Source organism: Lissotriton helveticus, chromosome 7, assembly GCF_964261635.1.
Source record: "Lissotriton helveticus chromosome 7, aLisHel1.1, whole genome shotgun sequence".
NCBI classification, from domain to species: Eukaryota; Metazoa; Chordata; class Amphibia; order Caudata; family Salamandridae; genus Lissotriton; species Lissotriton helveticus.
The window spans coordinates 590,835,203-590,856,957 of NC_136068.1; positions in this window are offsets into that span (position 1 = coordinate 590,835,203).

A 21,755-nucleotide genomic window follows, 5' to 3' on the forward strand; every position below is an offset into this window, starting at 1 on the left:
CAAAGGCAAGTCAGAGCGTCCATCAACCTCAGCGCCGGGCTCGGCGCTGAAAAAACGGCATCTGATAGACAGTTCGAAAAAAGCTCCGTCGACGTCGGGACCGGCGTTGATGAGGGAGTCGTCGTCGAAAAGTTCACCGACGACGAAGAAAGCTCCGCCGTCGTCAACTAGGCGACGATCGGCGTCGAGAGAAGCCACGAGATCGCCGTCGACGAGAAGATCGGCGTCAAGATTTAAATCACCTCCGCCGTCGTCAACCAGGCGACGATCGGCGTCGAGGCACAGATCACACCCGCCGTCGTCTCAACGTCGACAGGCTTCTAAGAGTGTGACACCTCCGCCGACGTCTCCACGGAGGCGCTCGGCGTCGAGGAGTAGGAGCCCCCTCGGACGCTCACCGTCGAGGAAGGGATCGTCATCGACAGCACGTCGGCGCTCGACGTCGCATGTCAGGTCAACGTCGAGGGCATCGTCGTCGACAGGACAACGTCGATTGACTTCTCCGTCGCCGACAGACAAAGGTCGGTCGACGTCGAGACCTCCGTCGACGGCAGGGCAACGCCGGTCAACGTCGAGACCTCCGTCGACGGCAGGGCAACTCCGTTCGACGTCGAGACCTCCGTCGACGGCAGAACGACGCCGTTCGACGTCGAGGGAGAAAACTCCGTCGTCGGCTCGTCATCGCCGATCGACGTCGAGGGACCACAGGTCAGCGTCGAAGCATTCAACGTCGAAGGTGATCACTCCGTCGACTCCGCAGAGGCGTTCGATGTCGAGGGAAAGGCTTTTGAGGCATCCTCCAACACTGGTGAGACGGAGATCTCCTTCAGTGCCTTCAACAGTCCTAGTGACACAATCTGCTTCGCTCCATTCCTCCTTAAGTGCCTCTGGTTCATCGAGGTCCTCTTCTAGGAGTAGGAGTCCTGTGCAAAAGAGTCCCCAGCGGTGGTACATCACACAGGCAAGACTCTCGCCAAGATGGTATGGTCCGTTGAGTAAATGGAAGGATTCTGGAGCAACGGAGAGACTACAAAGGTACTTGAGTCCAGTCCACAGGTCCCCTCTTCAGCAGCTGGCAGAAGAGGCAGATGGACAGAGTCCTGCCATTCACCGATCACGCTCACGAGAGAGAAGAGCGGACAGATCGCATACCCCCAGGGTCTCCCGATCACCAAGGAGGGAACAACCCAGATCTCGAACACCGAGAAAGGAGGTACGGACTGAGAGATTGAGACGTTCTCCTCGAAGGGAGGAACGACCTAGGACACCAGTGAGGAAGGGGAATTCTCACCACAGGAGAAGAAGAACTCCATCATCCTCCTCTTCTTCTTCATCTAGATCTTCTAAAGGGGATTACTCTCCAACGCTGGCAGACAGTCCTCGCTCAAGAGCTTCCCCGCTTGACGACGTCAACACGTATCTGGACGTCTTGCAAAGGGGTGCTCACAAACTTAATATAGAGATGGCTATTCCAGAGGTGTCCACTACTGTGATTTTTGAGACCCTTCATCACAAATCATATACACGGCCTTTGCTCCCATTGGTTCCAGGGATAATGGACCCAATCAAAGAGGTTTTCCTCACGCCAGCAACGATCAGGGCAGTATCGGCACGTATCCAGAAGAAATATAGGCCGGCTGACTCAGATCCTATCTTTGTTAAAGGAGAGCCTGCGGCGGACTCAGTTATAGTAGCCTCAGCTAGGAAGAATCACACAGTCGCTCCTTCTTCGTCAGTTCCTCCTGACAAAGACAGCAAGACGCAAGATTCTTGGGGTCGCAAGGTATGCAGCACAGCAGCTTCATCCCTGAAAGTCTCTAGTGCATCAGCCCTTCTGGGAAGGTACGATAGAGCCCTATGGGACTCCATGGAACGATTCAAAGGGAAATTGCCCAAGGAGGACCAGAAGGACTTTGAGGAGACGATGACGGAGGGCTGTTTGGTGGCAAACCAAATGATTAGTTCATCAGCGGATAACGCCCTTCTAGCAGGACATGCCTACTCACATGGGATATGTGCGAGGAGATCCTCTTGGCTACGTTTAACTGGACTTAAACCAGATGCCCAGCAGCGCATCCTCAATCTACCTTTTTCCGGATCTTCACTCTTCGGGGAGCATGCCGATCAGGAAATGACCCGTATGAAAACTGAGTTAGACACAGTGAAGGCAGTTGGTCTGGAAAAACAGAAAGGGCAGTTCAAACGACGCTTCAAGACCAACAAGAACCGGGGAGGCCAACAGAGGGTTCAAACCCCTCAATGGTCTCAAAACAAGCCACAAGGAAAGCCGCAATACAGAGGAGGAAGGTCGAGCAGAGGCAGAGGCGGACATCATCAGTCCTCTACCACGCCTAGAGGAGGCAAGGCCTGAGCAGTGGCTTCCTCTGGCGCCGTTACCCACTCCAGTGGGAGGAAGTGCTGCACAACACCTGGCAGAGTGGGTCAGCATCACAAAAGATCGGTGGGTGCTGAATATACTGCGCAATGGATATGCGCTACGTTTCCGGAAGAAACCACAACCGATTCCTCCAAAAAAGTCTCGCTCGTACCAACTAGAGCTCCTCAAAAGGGAAGTGAGCGTCCTCTTAAAGAAAAACGCAATCGAAGAGGTACCCCTATCCCAAAGGGGGAAAGGAGTGTACTCAAGATATTTCCTTGTCCCCAAAAAAGATCAAAAAGGCAAATTCAGACCGATTTTGGATCTTCGACTCCTCAACAAAGTGGTGGTCAAAGAGAAGTTTCGCATGTTGGCACTCCACCAAATATGTCCTCATCTACAAATCGGAGATTGGATGTGTTCGGTGGATTTACAAGACGCGTACTTCCACATTCCTATTACACCAGGTCATCGAAAGTACTTGAGGTTCCTGGTAGGGACCAAGCATTACCAGTTCAAAGTGCTTCCTTTCGGACTCAAATCCGCACCAAGGGTCTTCACCAAGTGCATGGCAGTGGTAGCGGCGTGTCTACACAAAAAAGGTCTCTTTGTGTACCCATATCTAGACGACTGGCTCCTGAAGAGTCCGTCCCCTCGTCAAGCCACCAAAGACTGTCACCTGTGTCTCCAACAACTACACAGGCTCGGCCTCCACGTGAACATAGAAAAATCGGTCCTGCAGCCCACGCAAACTATCCACTATCTGGGAGCAGTTCTAGACACAAAGTTAGGAAGAGCGTTTCCTTCGCAGGAGAGACTGTCTTCCATGGGGAAAAAATACAAAAAGTTACTTCAGTTTCCTCGTCCAAAGGTGCTAGAAGTAGCGTCTCTATTGGGCTCCATGGCGTCCTGCATCTTCCTAATACCGAACGCCAGGTTGAGGATGCGGCCTCTACAAGAGTCTGTGGAGGATCAGTGGGACCAAGCGTCTGGAGATTGGGAGGATCGAATCATCCTATCTCAAGCAGCACTGACCTCAATACAGTGGTGGACTCGCCCTCGGAATGTCCTGCAGGGAGTCCCTTTTCAGCAACCTCTTCCTTCGCTGTCTGTGGTAACGGACGCATCTCTAGAAGGCTGGGGTGCGCACATGGGTCATCTTCAGATTCAGGGTCGCTGGTCGACCAAACTTCAGACATGCCACATCAACATGCTGGAGCTTCGAGCAGTTCATCTGGCGCTCAAAGCGTTCTTTCCAGCAATAACAACGGACAAAATCCTGGTTCAGACGGACAACACTACAACTATGTTCTATCTGAACAAGCAGGGAGGAACTCGATCTCGCCCTCTGTCTCTGGAGGCCCAGACAATCTGGCACTGGCTTCTGGCTCGGGGGCTGTCGGTGGTGGCAGTACACCTTCCAGGCGAGCTAAACACAAAAGCGGACGCACTCAGCAGGCACTTCGAAGATCAGCCAGACTGGGTGCTAAACGACGAAGTAGTCGAAGAACTCTTCCGTTGCTGGGGTCGTCCAGACATAGACTTATTTGCGGACGAGGAAAACGCCAAATGCCACGCCTTCGCGTCCAGGTTCCACCGGCCAGGGACGCAAGGGAACGCTCTCCTGCTGGAGTGGACAGGAATGTTCGCTTATGCGTTTCCCCCTCTGGCACTGATTCCGAAGGTGGTGGCCAAGCTCATCAGATCGAGCATGGACATGATCCTAATTGCTCCGGATTGGCCGCAACAATGGTGGTATCCAGACCTGTTACATCTGTCGCTGTGTCCACACAGACGTCTGCCGTGCAGGCCAGACCTGCTGAGCAAAATGAACGGGAGGATCCTGCATCCCAACCTCCCGTCGCTGAACCTGACTGCATGGCTCCTGAGGTCTTGCAATATGGACACTTAAATCTGCCTCCAGAATGTATGAATATTTTAAGAGAGGCAAAGAGACCTTCCACAAGGGCGTCTTATGCGTTCAAGTGGAAAAGATTTTTCATTTGGTGTAAGGACCATGGCTTGGATCCCACCAAAGGACAAGAAGAGGTAGTCCTTCCATACCTCCTATACTTAGCGACATCAGGGTTGAAATACGCTTCTATTAGGGTTCATCTATCCGCCATAGTAGCGTACAGAAAATCTCCTACACAAACATCGTTTTTTCAAGTCCCAGTGGTGAAAGATTTCCTTCAGGGATTAAAGAAGGTCTATCCCCCTGTGAGAAATCCTTCTCCTCCCTGGGAGTTGAACCTGGTTCTCTCCAGACTGATGTCTACACCGTTTGAGCCTATACACAAGGCCTCCTTGCAGCATCTCACTTGGAAGGCGGCCTTCTTGGTGGCAATAACCTCTGCGCGCAGGGTTAGCGAGATACAAGCACTCTGCACCAAGGAACCTTACACTGTGTTTCACCACAACAGAGTAGTAATGAGGGCTCACCCATCTTTTCTTCCGAAGGTGGTATCGGATTTTCATATAAATCAAACGATTACCCTTCCTTCGTTCTTTCCTAACCCATCGACCCCAGCTGAGAGGTCGCTGCACTCGTTAGATCTTAAACGGGTGCTAAAGTTTTACATAGAAAGAACGAAGGACTCCAGAAAGACAGACCAACTCTTTGTCAATTATGGTGCTATGAGGACCGGGTTTGCAGCAGCCAAAAGATCCATCTCCAGATGGATTGTCTCTTGTATCAAACTAGCATACCAGCTGGCTGGCAAACCTTTGTTGCAATCACCCAAAGCTCATTCCACTAGAGGGAAAGCAGCCACAATAGCTTTTTTGCATGACATTCCTATGTCAGAAATATGCAAGGCTGCGACATGGAAATCAGTCCATACCTTTACAAGGCATTATTGCCTAGAGTCTGATTCCAGAGCGGATTCTCAAGTAGGGCAAGCCTCCTTGAGAAACCTATTTGGGTAGAATAAGGCCTATTTTTGGGCCTACGGATATGAATGTTATCTGTTGATTCCTTTGCCCGCAGGGATGAGGTGAGGCTCGCTACTCTATTCTAATGCTTATGACTATTGATGAGGATCCCCTGGAAGAGAAGGATTAGTTACTTACCTGTAATCCTAGTTCTCTTCCAGGGGTATCCTCATCAAAGTCATAAGCAACCCTCCCGCCTCCCCGGGCAAAGGACTTTGTTTATTACATAGGAGATGGTTTTTAACCTGTTATTACCATGGTTTGGTTTTCAGTCTCCGAAAAGAACAACTGACCTAACTGTAACCCCTGAGGCATGATGGGAAGCTAGGGGCAGAGGTGCCTTAAAGGCACAGCGTCAGTTTTAGTACATTCAGCTACAGGTTAGCTTTTCAGTCTTTTTAGACTGGGATTTTGCAATGCAGCCTGGGAGCTGTATATGCTTACAGTGTGTTATGAGAATTTCTACTGTTTTCTAAGCATTAAAACAGTTTCTAAACAAGCATTGGTGTTGTTTCTCATGTTTCTAATGCAAAATACACTGTATGGTGGAAATTCTTCACGGCATATTCCAGCTCTATTGTTTTATTTGGCTGCAATTGCTTATTTTTATATATATATATATATTTATATATATATATGTCTATATATATGTGGGGCACATATAATATATTGTTTCCGGGGTCCCGCGCATGGGCGGGAATATTCTAATGCTTATGACTTTGATGAGGATACCCCTGGAAGAGAACTAGGATTACAGGTAAGTAACTAATCCTTAAGTACTACTCATTATTAACCATCAAGTTATCTTCATCATGCATGTATTTCCTTTTTCTACCTTTAGTTTCTAGATTTATTGGGTAGTGGATCATCAATCATCGTCTTCATTGTTTTGCTTTTGTTGCTTTTGTTGTCTCCATGCGTACTGTTTTTCTTTGTCAAACCTTTCCCCAAACCCCCCTTCCCATCCATTCATCAACCCTAACCCTCTTCCCCGGGCTGTGTGGTTTTATATTGAGGTGTGATGTGACTACATTAAATCTACACCAACAATTGATCACCCGCTTGCTGGGGCAGATGTGGTGAAAGCAACACTAATTAAATGTCAACGAGGCAGGGCGAGGATCTTCTTCTGCTTGCCCACCCATGCTCAGTGTATGTACAAGCCAATTAATCTTCCAAAGGGACCAACTGAATACATCTTATTAATTGCCGGCATTGTTTGGATTTAATTTTACAGCATTAAAGTTTACGAATTAGGATTGTGTTTAGGTGACTCCTTCAACAAAACTACAGTTTAACTTCTTATCTTCTTGTACTAGGTTGTCCCCGACATCCTTGTTTTCTTTTAGTTTAGCAGTTGCAATATTGTTTTTTGACAGTCTTCTTATGTACTGTACTTTGCTACTACTACCACAGTCTCTCTCAGGCAAATGACTGTCTCTTTGTTTTTGTTTGCAAAGACGAGTGCCAGTGTCTACTACTACCACCACAACCACAGCATCTTCTCCATTATCTTGGGAAACCATGCAGCCATTGCTGTGCCAAACTTAATCATCATCAATCACAGGTAAGATACGTTTGGTGGGAGGTATAATGAAGTAGGAGGAGCGACTGGTAGTACTAGTAGGACAAATATAACTCAGTGAGGGGTACCGCATCTATCTGTTTGCATGTTACTAAATTGGCCAATTATTTAAATGAAACACTGGATGCTGCCCTGCATCTGCAAGTAAACCTTGTAATGTACATTAATTCGTGAAACAGTAACCCCACCACAAAACATTAACATCATATGTGTAAGTTTAAATAAATAACATTTATTTTCATAAACAAATAGCCTATCCCACACCTCAACCACCCCTCTCCCTAACCCCAACCAATGTCCAAGTCCAAGAAATGTCCAAGAGACACCCCAAAACCCAATTCCCACCCACCAACAAAAGTATTAAAAAAGGGGCAAATCAACAGGGTCCATTTATAATCGGCGGGCTTTAAGGTGTTTGTCCACCAGGATTTTGACACGCTCCTCTAATTGGTCCTCCAGCTTTGCCATCCGGAGGAGAAGTTGTTGCCGAAATGCACGGCACCTACATTTGCATCCATGTGGGGGGGCGGCAGATGTTGACAAATGGCGGCGGTGGGCGGCTGCCTGACCGCGGCGCCGTACTCCTGCAGGCGGGGCCTGGCTGGGGCCTGGGGCATTGGAAGAGGCAGCAGCTACTGCCGCCGCCTCCTCCTCCTCGGCCTGAGCCACCAGCCGGCGGTATTCCTCAACGATGGCCTGCAGTTTCCGTTGCTGGGCCCTGGCTGCCAACTCCTTCCGTGATGGTTTTTGGGAAGGAGTATCTAAAAAGAAAGAAACAGAATTGTAACCGAAACTCTTAGTAAAACAGTAACACAAAATGAATTCAACATATAGTGGCACAGTAGCACTAGCAAGCGCATTACATAACATTTGTGGTAACTTTAAGTATCTATTCTCCTACTTCCCCGGCCTCTAACATTTGTTGGAGTTTTTTTCCGGCATTATACTTGCCCTAGAAGTACTATGGATGGACTCCAGTACACAGAAGAATACCAGTCTTTTTCGTATCTCTAGTTTACATAAATTGGATATCCTTGTTTTAGGCTGTAGCCGGCAAGTCAGCTAAGCTTGCATCCAACAGCAACATACAGGATACGCAGACGCCTGTTACTTTTTTAACTAAGCTGCAGGTGGGGAAGCTCGTATATTTTTTGATTACTGGTGGCACTGGCCATACTCTCTCTGTTACATGAAGGGCAATTGCTCAGTTTCACTTTCACTGTGCCCTGGCGTCTGGCGACTACAAAAAGGCAGAATTAATATACTTATGATCCAATGATCATTACTTGTATGGAACGACATATCAGTCCAGTAGCGGTCAGAGGTGGGAGTGCTGGCGGGTGGTGACGTGGAGAGGGGCAGGGTGGGGGGGAGCAAACTATGGATTGTGGGCAATTACTGGTAAGTAAACATATAAAAATCAAAAAAAATATAACATAGGTAGGAAGTGGTCCTTGGATTCAGAGGAATGCGCTTAATAATATATATGATGTGCTTGCAAACTACTGAGTCATCAACTGTATTCTGAAATGAAATCCTACTTTCATATAATATATGATGACCCTCTGCTTTGCTACTCTGGCGCAGTTTCTTTTATATTATCTTCAAAGTAAAACTCTGCATCCAGTGACAGTCTCCACCTATGATGAATACAATCCATCCAGGGGGCATCCATCCATTAAAAGTAAATGTCTATCATTCATTATTAGGTATCGCTTAACAAACCTTAGCTGGTTTCCTTTCACCAACAACCACCCATGCGTCCACTCCCTCCTTCCTTGCCTTTGCTTTGGGTTTGACACAAACACCGCTGATGATTCTTGCTATCCACTATCCACCCATATTGTGTCGCCCACCCAGGCAGGCATCTTCTTTCACCTTCCACCCATCCTTCAACAACCCATGCATCTGATTCCTATCAGCCACCTGCATGTTGCTTCCAAAGTATCCTTCTATGCTAGTCGTATTACATCTCTTTCGTCCTTCCTCCTTCCACCCTAGTTCACTTCTTTCCCTTTTTGTTCAACACATCCATCAAAGTCATCTGATCTGACTTGTAGTCTTCTCCATAACTTTCACAGATAGAAGAGGCCTTTGTTTACTCAAATCACGCTGGTAATGCTATTGCTAATGTATTGGTAATGCTAAGTAAAGGGTGTCTTCTTCAACCGTTGTATATTGTTCAGTACAACTTAAAGTTCATACTTACTTAATAAGTCTCACAGTACAGTGAGGGAAATGTTCCCCTTCCAGCTAGTAATGCCAATAAGTAATGAATATAACTTACCACCGCCCACCGCTGCTGTTTCCTCCCCTACTGGTGCTCCTGCAGGTGTCGCGTCGCCTGCCCCCTCCTGGATGGCAGCATTAGCATCGCCGTTGGCCCCGTCGGCCATGGTGGTTGGTACTGGTTGTGCACCTATAAAAACAAGTACACCTTTTTAGATGCCTGCACACCTCCCCCTATTTTACTCTTTTTTTCACCAGGCAGGAAGATTGAAAAAACAGTTAAAGTACAACATAAATCCTCACTAGTCCTAATTGCGTACTACAGTAGAGTCAGTAGACAGACATTAGTAGTATTCATTTATTATATGGTCCCTAGGGTTATCTCATCTCTACTCCTACTCTAGTCTTTGGAAAGTTAGCCTGAGCCATGTAACCATTTTAGATTCATGTCTACTGTTTTTGCGCATGTTACCTCACAGCTTGTTGCGCAGTAAGACGCCTTTGAGGCCACATGAGTGTTGCATACAAGTGAAGAGGTTGAAAAACAAGGCACGTTTTTTTATGGAGTTTGGTTAGTCCCTATTGCTTAGCCATAATGTTACACTTTTTGGCATGACTGCAAAAAGCTTGCATAATTGTATTTTATACTGTCTAACGTGTCCCATTTTTCTCATAACAGGCAGATGAGAAGATTGCTTTCTACGAACCAGAGATTGGTAGAGCTTACGAAAGATGCATGTGTAGCCAGTATACGTTTAACGGTGAGGGGTCTCCCACAATTCCCACAGTTCTCTATCGCGCACTAGTTGTACAAATGTTTAGTTTTAATCTTCTTTATTTTGCATGGTGGAGCTGGATGTATTTCATGGAACAACTTACAAAGCTTGTTATTGTTTAAAAAAATAAAGCTTTTGAACTTGCACATAGACTGTGTGGTATATTTGGAGTGTCTGTGGTGTTGTGGACTTACACGAGTGAGTGAGCGAAAGGGTGTTATGTTCTGGGTTGTGTAATAAAATCATTGGGTATCTTCGTGTGGGGGGTCGGGACAAATGACTAATGACTGAGACACTATAGCTAGTCGGTCAGTGAATTGTGGGTTCTGAGTTCTGTGACTGAGGTGTAAGTAAGGTCCAACCTCCCATCACCAACATACTATTTTCTTGTGCATAGTTCTGTATGTGGCTGTGCAGAATACCCACAACGGTAGTAGTATGTACTACTACCCTAACAAAAAATACTAGACAAACATCTGGTTGCGCATTTTGTTGGTGGGAATTTTCAAAGCCTAGAGATGAAAGAGGATAATGCAAAGGACAGGAGTGGGCCCAATGGCTACAGCTATTCTATCACAGCTTTATTCAAAAGAATACCTTAACTAAAGAGTGACCAACAGGGCAAGCTTAGCTACAGACAGTCTGATAGTAGTAGTACAGAGAGTCAAGGCAGAGGCAGTTGGAAGGATCTGAAAGGCAGGGATACCCAAACGTTGGAAAACAGATAATGAAGATCAAAGAAGCTTTTGTTAAAAATGGAATTAGGAGGAAGCTTATTTAATAGTTTGGAAAAAATAAGGTGCATTAAAAGTTAGGGAAATATAATTGTTAATAATATAAGCACTGTAGGACTTACTGGGGCCAGCATCTGGATCCTCGGTAGAGGAGCGCTTCTCTGGTGGTTGTTGTCCGGCCGACTCGGACCCCATCTGCTTGCCCCTGGGTGCTGATCATGTAAGAAAAAATGAAGTAAGAGAGAAACATTGAGTGCTGTGAAACAAAAAAATCAACAAAAAAAACGCTCGAGCATTTTAGTAAACAACAATTGCAATTAAATTGACCTATCTAAACGACTACTGGCTTGCTGGATTCACGGACCGTCTACTTATATGAACACTAATCAAAAGTTCCATAATCATTCTGATTGCAGAATACTAACTAACGAAGCCAGTACCACTGACCTGACCTACACCACCTATTCCAGACGGGCCAATTGTTCAGTGAGTCAGCATTTCCATTTTATTTTTGTCAGCAAAAATGCATAGATGCGATGGAGGACACATGCATAAATTTGTGCAGACACCAAATTGTTGGTTGGTTGCGTCATATGTTATTCTGCTACTGACTCAGTGACAATGCTATTGCTAAGCCTACCACTCACTAAACAAACAGCGAAAAGGTTCTATGGAGGACTGGGGTAAGAAGCATTCAGTGACAGAGGAGGCGTAGCGCAGACCGTAAAAAAAATATGAACTAATACTAAGTAAACCTATAATCCATCCACCACTATTTCACTGAAGGACAATGGAAGGGCTAGACTCTAGCAATAACTAACTTCAGTTCTCTAAAGTAAACTCTAACATCATCAATCAGCCCAAGCTAGTGCAAAGATAAAAACAGCACCTGTGTCATTCAATCACAGAAGATTTTGGAACGGAATTGATCTGCAATGTAACTAAGAGCACCAATAATCGTGTTATTCGTCCAAGAATTATACATAATACTTATACTACTATATATTACTAGCTACTCACCAAGCCCCATGACCTCGACACCTAGCAGGTCCAACAGGTCCTGCTCCCGGTCCAGGATGTCGGACCACCGGTGGGCCAGCTGCTGGTGGGTGCGCCGGATCCCCGAGCAGTGAAAGACTGCCCAGCGCACCTTCGCCCACCGGCGGTGATGCTCCTGGGTAAGCCGCCTGCTGCCAAGGTCAAGGGGAGGTGGCGCTGGACGAAGAAAACCAGGGTGGCCACCTCCGCCTCCCCGAAAAGTTGTCGGGCCCGCACCCCTGCAGGGCACATTCTGCCACAAGGCAGCCGGCTCTTGGGTGCAGGCGCCTTACCCTTGGAGCCAGTACTGCTGCCCTTGGTCATGGTTCTGGAGTGGAGGCAGAAAAGAAAAGAAGGAAAAAAGAAAGTTAGGGGGAAGAAATAGGAGTTTGAATAAAGAAGTAAAATAAAACAGTAGAAAAGCAACAAAAACACAGTGAAAGTAGAGATAAATCACAAAATATAAAATTAGGGACAGAGAGACAGAGATGATAAATAAAAAAAAGTGAGAAACACAGTGAAAATAAGTAAAGATTGCAAAGATTAAAGCTGGATAGAAAACTAGGCCCAGAACCATAGCATAGAGTGAAAAACAAAATGGCTGCACCCATCGCAAACATGTGGGTAAGTTTGCGTGATATTTCTCGCTAACACGCACTAGTTGACGCGAACAAGTAGATAGCGCTCCCGAACATGACTTGCACAACGCGAACACGTTATACGCGACCCGAAACAGGAAATAAGGCAACACGAGCGGGCAGGACAATTGAAAAAACAAGATGGCCGCGCCTATAGCCCACCGCATAGGTAAGTTCACGAGCTAAGAACCCCCGAGCACGGAGACAGCGCCCCGAACACGCACAACGCGCTCCCGAGCAAGAAAATCGCCTCGGGAACGGGTCAGAAAAGCTACTACGCACGCTTGCGCAGCTCCCGTAGTGCGATAACGTCTTCGCGTAGCTTCACGTAGCACGACTACGCGTACTACGCCCACCCCTAGTCGCCAGACTATTTCTGGTGGGTCATGAAAGAACAATAAACACAGATGTCTTTACATTTTGCATTTATCTTGTTACATTTGCTGTCCTCCGAAGACAGAGATAAAATGTTAGGATATGTCTTCTGACAAACTGCTGTTTATTGTATTAACATCGGGACTGGTGTTTACTTTTCTTTCTCTGATTGCAAATTGCGAGGAGTTTTAAAGTCTACTATGAGATAATCTTGCTGTGGTGCATGTAATTGTTTTGTAACACATTACATTTAAATACCTGTAAATGAACTGTACACATATTTAAGATTGCATCTGCCGTTAGAAAAGCAAAAATGAAGATCATCTTTTTGTAATTCTGAAGTGTGATGGAAAAAAAGATTTTAATAGGATCAAAACAAATTAAGGCACTTTACTTGATGATGCGCAGTTGATAAATATTCACTGAAACTCGATATCCACGCATTGTCACCCTAACATTTACCTTCAAACGTTGCACTTCAGCACCGTTAATCTTGCGATAAAGAATAGCCTCCTCAACATCAGGTCTAACAACAGTTAACAGAATAGTAAATAAGTAACTGGGTCCACTCAATAACTGAGTTCTATATCAAGGAAAGCTTAAAGGTTTTATCATGAAATCTCAAAAATCAAGCGGTACAGAATGAATGTCAAATGCCATGAAGACATAAAGGCAGAATACATAATATGAAATCAGGATAAGTCTAAGTGCCCAATGAACAGTAAAATCAAAAGAGAAATGGGCAGACCGCCGGAAGGAAAAGGGAAAATCATTTGGCTCAGCCTAAAAAACATGGTTTCAGTATAACTAACTAGCACAATTTGCAGACTCAATGACTAGAGATAACACATTACAGGGTAGAAACATCCATTAAAACAAAATCTATCACAACGCATGCTATTAAATAGATAGCCATTACAACGCAAGTGCCATTACAACGCACTGCCATCACATTGCATGCCATTACAACACATATACCTTTACTACGCATGCCTTTACAAAGAATTGTGTTGTAAAAGCATGAATGGTAAAGGTATATGTGTCTTACATGTAAATATGAGGTGAGTATATATGGTTCAGGGTGGGTATGCGTTTTGGGGTGGCAAGGGCAATTTTAGGGTTTTAGGTAGGTATGGGTTTTGGGGTGTGCAAGGGTAATTTTAGGGTTCAGGGTGGGTATGGATTTTGGGATGGCAAAAGTTATTTTAGGGTTTAGAGTGGGTATGGGTTTTGAGGTGGGAAGGGTAATTTTAGAGTTCAGGGTGGGTATGGGTTTTGAGGTGGCAAGAGTAATTTCAGGGTTTAGGGTGGGTTTGGGTATAGGGTGTAAGGGTAATTTTAGGGTTTAAAGGAGTATGAGGGTTAAAAAAATATATATTTAAAAAGGGTATATATATATGTATATATATAAATATATATATATATATATATATATATATATATATATATATATATATATATATATATATTGGCATTGTAATGGCATGCATGGTAAAGACATATGCATGGCAAAAGTTTGTGTTGTAATCGTAGGTCATTGTAAAGATACTAGCGTAGAAATACCCGCGTCATAATGGCACTGTGGTATTAGTACCCATAGTACCGTCATATAACCATTACAAACAAATCAGAATCTGACATGAAAAATAATGTATATAACACTTACTCCCTTTTAAGTAAGGCTCCAGTGGATCACTGACACGATATTGTGGTAAAACAATACTATGGACAAAAACATTGTGTCACAGGTTTGGACCACTCTGCGAAGCGAGTTTTGAACCCTGCGGCACGCCCCCTGTGCACGGGCACTTTCCTGTCGAGTCTCCCCACGGTGTGCCATTATTGTCTGGTATATTATTGTCAGTGTCATTTCACCCGGAGGTGGGCTTGAACTGGAATCAAAGCCATTGGTAGCTGGATCTTGAGGATTGCCTTGTGTGCCAGACTGTGCAGAAAATGAATAACCCAAGCTAGGGAGCCGGTATTTGAGCCAGAATCTTGAGGTACTTTTCGAACTGTGGAGAGGCCCTTCAAAGTGACAGCAGAGTTCAGGACATCATTAGTTCGCCAGTCACCCAGATCACTATCCTCATCATCAGTCCAGTTCTTATCCAACCCATTATCATCCACAGAGGAGCCTGAGTGTTCCGATAGGGAAAAAAGTTATCTCCGTCTGTATCACCATCGGTGTTTATAGAAGCAGATGGTAGAGGAACTTGCAGTACCTCTGTATGAGGATGGTCATTTTGAGAGGCTATAGAAAGTACCGGAGAGTGGGCAGCTGCTAATTGTATGTTAGGCACAGGGTCTGAGGGGACTACAACTCCCAGCAGCCCACTGGGTTGGACAGTCAAATCCAGTAGAGATTCCATGCAAGTCACAGTCCCAGAGGCATTAACACCCAGCACCCCCACCTCAGGCTGCCCAGTTGTACCTCCAACAATGCCCCCATCGATATCTCGAGGCAAAGCTGTCGGGAGAGATAGCAGAGAAGCACTGTCTGCCTTACCAGTTGCCGCAGTGAAAGCCTTAGGAGGAGCAGTAGGGGAATGGCGAGGTTTCACAACAGCTGGGCTCTGTGGACTCAGTGGGGTTTTATTAATACTACTTGCCCGAGATTGGAACATTGCTGGAACTGGAGCGGATTTAATATTCTTCAGTGTTTTACCAAACGCGTTGTCTGGCTGGCCCCTTTTAGTATTCTTGGCAGATGAGGGTGCGGTCTGAGCAGCTGGAGGTGCAGGCGCTGAAGAGCCGGTCTTCATTGCATCTAGGGTAGCCGAAGCAGAAACACGGATCTCTACTCTTGAAGACGACATGGTCACCCAGAAGACCACTATAGACTCAATCCAATCCCAGAGGGATGATGTCCAGTGGAAACTAGTGGACATTGAAAATAGGGCCCGGAGAAATAATTTAAGAATCCTGGGGGTTCCTGAAGGCATTGAAGGATCGGATACTCAACAATTTGTAGCTGAACTATTTTCTGAGGCTTTCCCAGAGGTTAAGGAATGGGATTGGCAATTGGAAATCCAACGTGCCCACCGGTTTCCTTTCAAGCCTAAACAACGATCTGGTCAAACAGACAATAGACCCCGTGCTATTTTAATCCGTTTGCATAACTTTTTAGCTAGAGAAAGGATTTATGATCTAGCTAAGCCTGATAGGCAAAGAGCAGGGAAGGGCTGTCAATTTTTTGTCAGACCAGATTTTTGCCCAGCTACGGTTGAACGGAGGTGGCAGCTCCATCACTAATTGCCCCTTTCCAGTCTAAAGGGGCACATGTGTTTTGCTGTTCCCCTCTAAACTAAAAGTTATCCATCAAGGCCAGACAACATTTTTTTAGTCTGAAATTCAGGCCAAGGCCTTTTTGGATTCAATCTAGAAAGCTGAATCTGTCTGGATCTTAGTCTTTAGCTGTTCCTTTCTTTCAGAATTGTTAGTGGGGACAATGCTCTATCGAGGGGATGACGTTTCTTTGGCTATACTGTACCTTCGTGTTGTTTTTGATATCTCCTTGGGCATGTCCTTCAGTGGTATCGTTAAGTCGGCAGTGACTCCAGAGGGGGGGTCCCGGCTCATACCAGCTCCTCCATCATCCGGACTTCGGTCCTATTGCCTAGGTTGGGGGGTGGTGGCGTGAGGGGATTTTTCTTGGGTGGGTGTCAGGGGTGGGTGGGTGGGTGCGGGGGTTGCTTGGGTAAGGGGGTGGGCTGGGGGCACATTAAAATAAACGGCAGCGTCTACAAGCGGATCCCCGTCCTCACCTACACATAAATAAAGCTGCTGCTCACGCGCTACTCACATGGTGGACAACCTTGGAGCGTGAATCTATATGCGGCAGTCCAGCCGCAGAGTATGCACCACCCCGTTAACGTGGGGGTCACGGCAGTGAAGTAGCAGCCGTACATGGAATCGAGGACGGGCCCACTTGTGGAGTCCATACAGGACTTGATTGTGTGCTTTCCGTACTACACTTCCCAGAAGTCTCACTGGAGCCTCCCATCGACGGGCGAGTTATATAATTGGAGAAGTGTAGCGGGTGCGCACACCGCTTCCGTTAAAGCCCCTGAAGAGAAGCAGATGGAGCTTCGAAACGCGTCGGGCAGATCCATTACGGAGCGGCGTCTACAAGCGGATCCCCGTCCTCACCTACACATAAATAAAGCTGCTGCTCGCGTGCTACTCACATGGTGGACAACCTTGGAGCGTGAATCTATATGCGGCAGTCCAGACGCAGAGTATGCACCACCCCGTTAACGTGGGGGTCACGGCAGTGAAGTAGCAGCCGTACATGGAATCGAGGACGGGCCCACTTGTGGAGTCCATACAGGACTTGATTGTGTGCTTTCCGTACTACACTTCCCAGAAGTCTCACTGGAGCCTCCCATCGACGGGCGAGTTATATAATTGGAGAAGTGTAGCGGGTGCGCACACCGCTTCCGTTAAAGCCCCTGAAGAGAAGCAGATGGAGCTTCGAAACGCGTCGGGCAGATCCATTACGGAGCGGCGTCTACAAGCGGATCCCCGTCCTCACCTACACATAAATAAAGCTGCTGCTCGCGTGCTACTCACATGGTGGACAACCTTGGAGCGTGAATCTATATGCGGCAGTCCAGCCGCAGAGTATGCACCACCCCGTTAACGTGGGGGTCACGGCAGTGAAGTAGCAGCCGTACATGGAATCGAGGACGGGCCCACTTGTGGAGTCCATACAGGACTTGATTGTGTGCTTTCCGTACTACACTTCCCAGAAGTCTCACTGGAGCCTCCCATCGACGGGCGAGTTATATAATTGGAGAAGTGTAGCGGGTGCGCACACCGCTTCCGTTAAAGCCCCTGAAGAGAAGCAGATGGAGCTTCGAAACGCGTCGGGCAGATCCATTACGGAGCGGCGTCTACAAGCGGATCCCCGTCCTCACCTACACATAAATAAAGCTGCTGCTCGCGTGCTACTCACATGGTGGACAACCTTGGAGCGTGAATCTATATGCGGCAGTCCAGACGCAGAGTATGCACCACCCCGTTAACGTGGGGGTCACGGCAGTGAAGTAGCAGCCGTACATGGAATCGAGGACGGGCCCACTTGTGGAGTCCATACAGGACTTGATTGTGTGCTTTCCGTACTACACTTCCCAGAAGTCTCACTGGAGCCTCCCATCGACGGGCGAGTTATATAATTGGAGAAGTGTAGCGGGTGCGCACACCGCTTCCGTTAAGGCCCCTGAAGAGAAGCAGATGGAGCTTCGAAACGCGTCGGGCAGATCCATTACGGAGCGGCGTCTACAAGCGGATCCCCGTCCTCACCTACACATAAATAAAGCTGCTGCTCGCGTGCTACTCACATGGTGGACAACCTTGGAGCGTGAATCTATATGCGGCAGTCCAGACGCAGAGTATGCACCACCCCGTTAACGTGGGGGTCACGGCAGTGAAGTAGCAGCCGTACATGGAATCGAGGACGGGCCCACTTGTGGAGTCCATACAGGACTTGATTGTGTGCTTTCCGTACTACACTTCCCAGAAGTCTCACTAGAGCCTCCCATCGACGGGCGAGTTATATAATTGGAGAAGTGTAGCGGGTGCGCACACCGCTTCCGTTAAAGCCCCTGAAGAGAAGCAGATGGAGCTTCGAAACGCGTCGGGCAGATCCATTACGGAGCGGCGTCTACAAGCGGATCCCCGTCCTCACCTACACATAAATAAAGCTGCTGCTCGCGTGCTACTCACATGGTGGACAACCTTGGAGCGTGAATCTATATGCGGCAGTCCAGACGCAGAGTATGCACCACCCCGTTAACGTGGGGGTCACGGCAGTGAAGTAGCAGCCGTACATGGAATCGAGGACGGGCCCACTTGTGGAGTCCATACAGGACTTGATTGTGTGCTTTCCGTACTACACTTCCCAGAAGTCTCACTGGAGCCTCCCATCGACGGGCGAGTTATATAATTGGAGAAGTGTAGCGGGTGCGCACACCGCTTCCGTTAAAGCCCCTGAAGAGAAGCAGATGGAGCTTCGAAACGCGTCGGGCAGATCCATTACGGAGCGGCGTCTACAAGCGGATCCCCGTCCTCACCTACACATAAATAAAGCTGCTGCTCGCGTGCTACTCACATGGTGGACAACCTTGGAGCGTGAATCTATATGCGGCAGTCCAGCCGCAGAGTATGCACCACCCCGTTAACGTGGGGGTCACGGCAGTGAAGTAGCAGCCGTACATGGAATCGAGGACGGGTCCACTTGTGGAGTCCATACAGGACTTGATTGTGTGCTTTCCGTACTACACTTCCCAGAAGTCTCACTGGAGCCTCCCATCGACGGGCGAGTTATATAATTGGAGAAGTGTAGCGGGTGCGCACACCGCTTCCGTTAAAGCCCCTGAAGAGAAGCAGATGGAGCTTCGAAACGCGTCGGGCAGATCCATTACGGAGCGGCGTCTACAAGCGGATCCCCGTCCTCACCTACACATAAATAAAGCTGCTGCTCGCGTGCTACTCACATGGTGGACAACCTTGGAGCGTGAATCTATATGCGGCAGTCCAGCCGCAGAGTATGCACCACCCCGTTAACGTGGGGGTCACGGCAGTGAAGTAGCAGCCGTACATGGAATCGAGGACGGGCCCACTTGTGGAGTCCATACAGGACTTGATTGTGTGCTTTCCGTACTACACTTCCCAGAAGTCTCACTGGAGCCTCCCATCGACGGGCGAGTTATATAATTGGAGAAGTGTAGCAGGTGCGCACACCGCTTCCGTTAAAGCCCCTGAAGAGAAGCAGATGGAGCTTCGAAACGCGTCGGGCAGATCCATTACGGAGCGGCGTCTACAAGCGGATCCCCGTCCTCACCTACACATAAATAAAGCTGCTGCTCGCGTGCTACTCACATGGTGGACAACCTTGGAGCGTGAATCTATATGCGGCAGTCCAGCCGCAGAGTATGCACCACCCCGTTAACGTGGGGGTCACGGCAGTGAAGTAGCAGCCGTACATGGAATCGAGGACGGGCCCACTTGTGGAGTCCATACAGGACTTGATTGTGTGCTTTCCGTACTACACTTCCCAGAAGTCTCACTGGAGCCTCCCATCGACGGGCGAGTTATATAATTGGAGAAGTGTAGCGGGTGCGCACACCGCTTCCGTTAAAGCCCCTGAAGAGAAGCAGATGGAGCTTCGAAACGCGTCGGGCAGATCCATTACGGAGCGGCGTCTACAAGCGGATCCCCGTCCTCACCTACACATAAATAAAGCTGCTGCTCGCGTGCTACTCACATGGTGGACAACCTTGGAGCGTGAATCTATATGCGGCAGTCCAGCCGCAGAGTATGCACCACCCCGTTAACGTGGGGGTCACGGCAGTGAAGTAGCAGCCGTACATGGAATCGAGGACGGGCCCCCTTGTGGAGTCCATAGAGGACTTGATTGTGTGCTTTCCGTACTACACTTCCCAGAAGTCTCACTGGAGCCTCCCATCGACGGGCGAGTTATATAATTGGAGAAGTGTAGCGGGTGCGCACACCGCTTCCGTTAAAGCCCCTGAAGAGAAGCAGATGGAGCTTCGAAACGCGTCGGGCAGATCCATTACGGAGCGGCGTCTACAAGCGGATCCCCGTCCTCACCTACACATAAATAAAGCTGCTGCTCGCGTGCTACTCACATGGTGGACAACCTTGGAGCGTGAATCTATATGCGGCAGTCCAGCCGCAGAGTATGCACCACCCCGTTAACGTGGGGGTCACGGCAGTGAAGTAGCAGCCGTACATGGAATCGAGGACGGGCCCACTTGTGGAGTCCATACAGGACTTGATTGTGTGCTTTCCGTACTACACTTCCCAGAAGTCTCACTGGAGCCTCCCATCGACGGGCGAGTTATATAATTGGAGAAGTGTAGCGGGTGCGCACACCGCTTCCGTTAAAGCCCCTGAAGAGAAGCAGATGGAGCTTCGAAACGCGTCGGGCAGATCCATTACGGAGCGGCGTCTACAAGCGGATCCCCGTCCTCACCTACACATAAATAAAGCTGCTGCTCGCGTGCTACTCACATGGTGGACAACCTTGGAGCGTGAATCTATATGCGGCAGTCCAGCCGCAGAGTATGCACCACCCCGTTAACGTGGGGTTCACGGCAGTGAAGTAGCAGCCGTACATGGAATCGAGGACGGGCCCACTTGTGGAGTCCATACAGGACTTGATTGTGTGCTTTCCGTACTACACTTCCCAGAAGTCTCACTGGAGCCTCCCATCGACGGGCGAGTTATATAATTGGAGAAGTGTAGCGGGTGCGCACACCGCTTCCGTTAAAGCCCCTGAAGAGAAGCAGATGGAGCTTCGAAACGCGTCGGGCAGATCCATTACGGAGCGGCGTCTACAAGCGGATCCCCGTCCTCACCTACACATAAATAAAGCTGCTGCTCGCGTGCTACTCACATGGTGGACAACCTTGGAGCGTGAATCTATATGCGGCAGTCCAGCCGCAGAGTATGCACCACCCCGTTAACGTGGGGGTCACGGCAGTGAAGTAGCAGCCGTACATGGAATCGAGGACGGGCCCACTTGTGGAGTCCATACAGGACTTGATTGTGTGCTTTCCGTACTACACTTCCCAGAAGTCTCACTGGAGCCTCCCATCGACGGGCGAGTTATATAATTGGAGAAGTGTAGCGGGTGCGCACACCGCTTCCGTTAAAGCCCCTGAAGAGAAGCAGATGGAGCTTCGAAACGCGTCGGGCAGATCCATTACGGAGCGGCGTCTACAAGCGGATCCCCGTCCTCACCTACACATAAATAAAGCTGCTGCTCGCGTGCTACTCACATGGTGGACAACCTTGGAGCGTGAATCTATATGCAGCAGTCCAGCCGCAGAGTATGCACCACCCCGTTAACGTGCGGGTCACGGCAGTGAAGTAGCAGCCGTACATGGAATCGAGGACGAGCCCACTTGTGGAGTCCATACAGGACTTGATTGTGTGCTTTCCGTACTACACTTCCCAGAAGTCTCACTGGAGCCTCCCATCGACGGGCGAGTTATATAATTGGAGAAGTGTAGCGGGTGCGCACACCGCTTCCGTTAA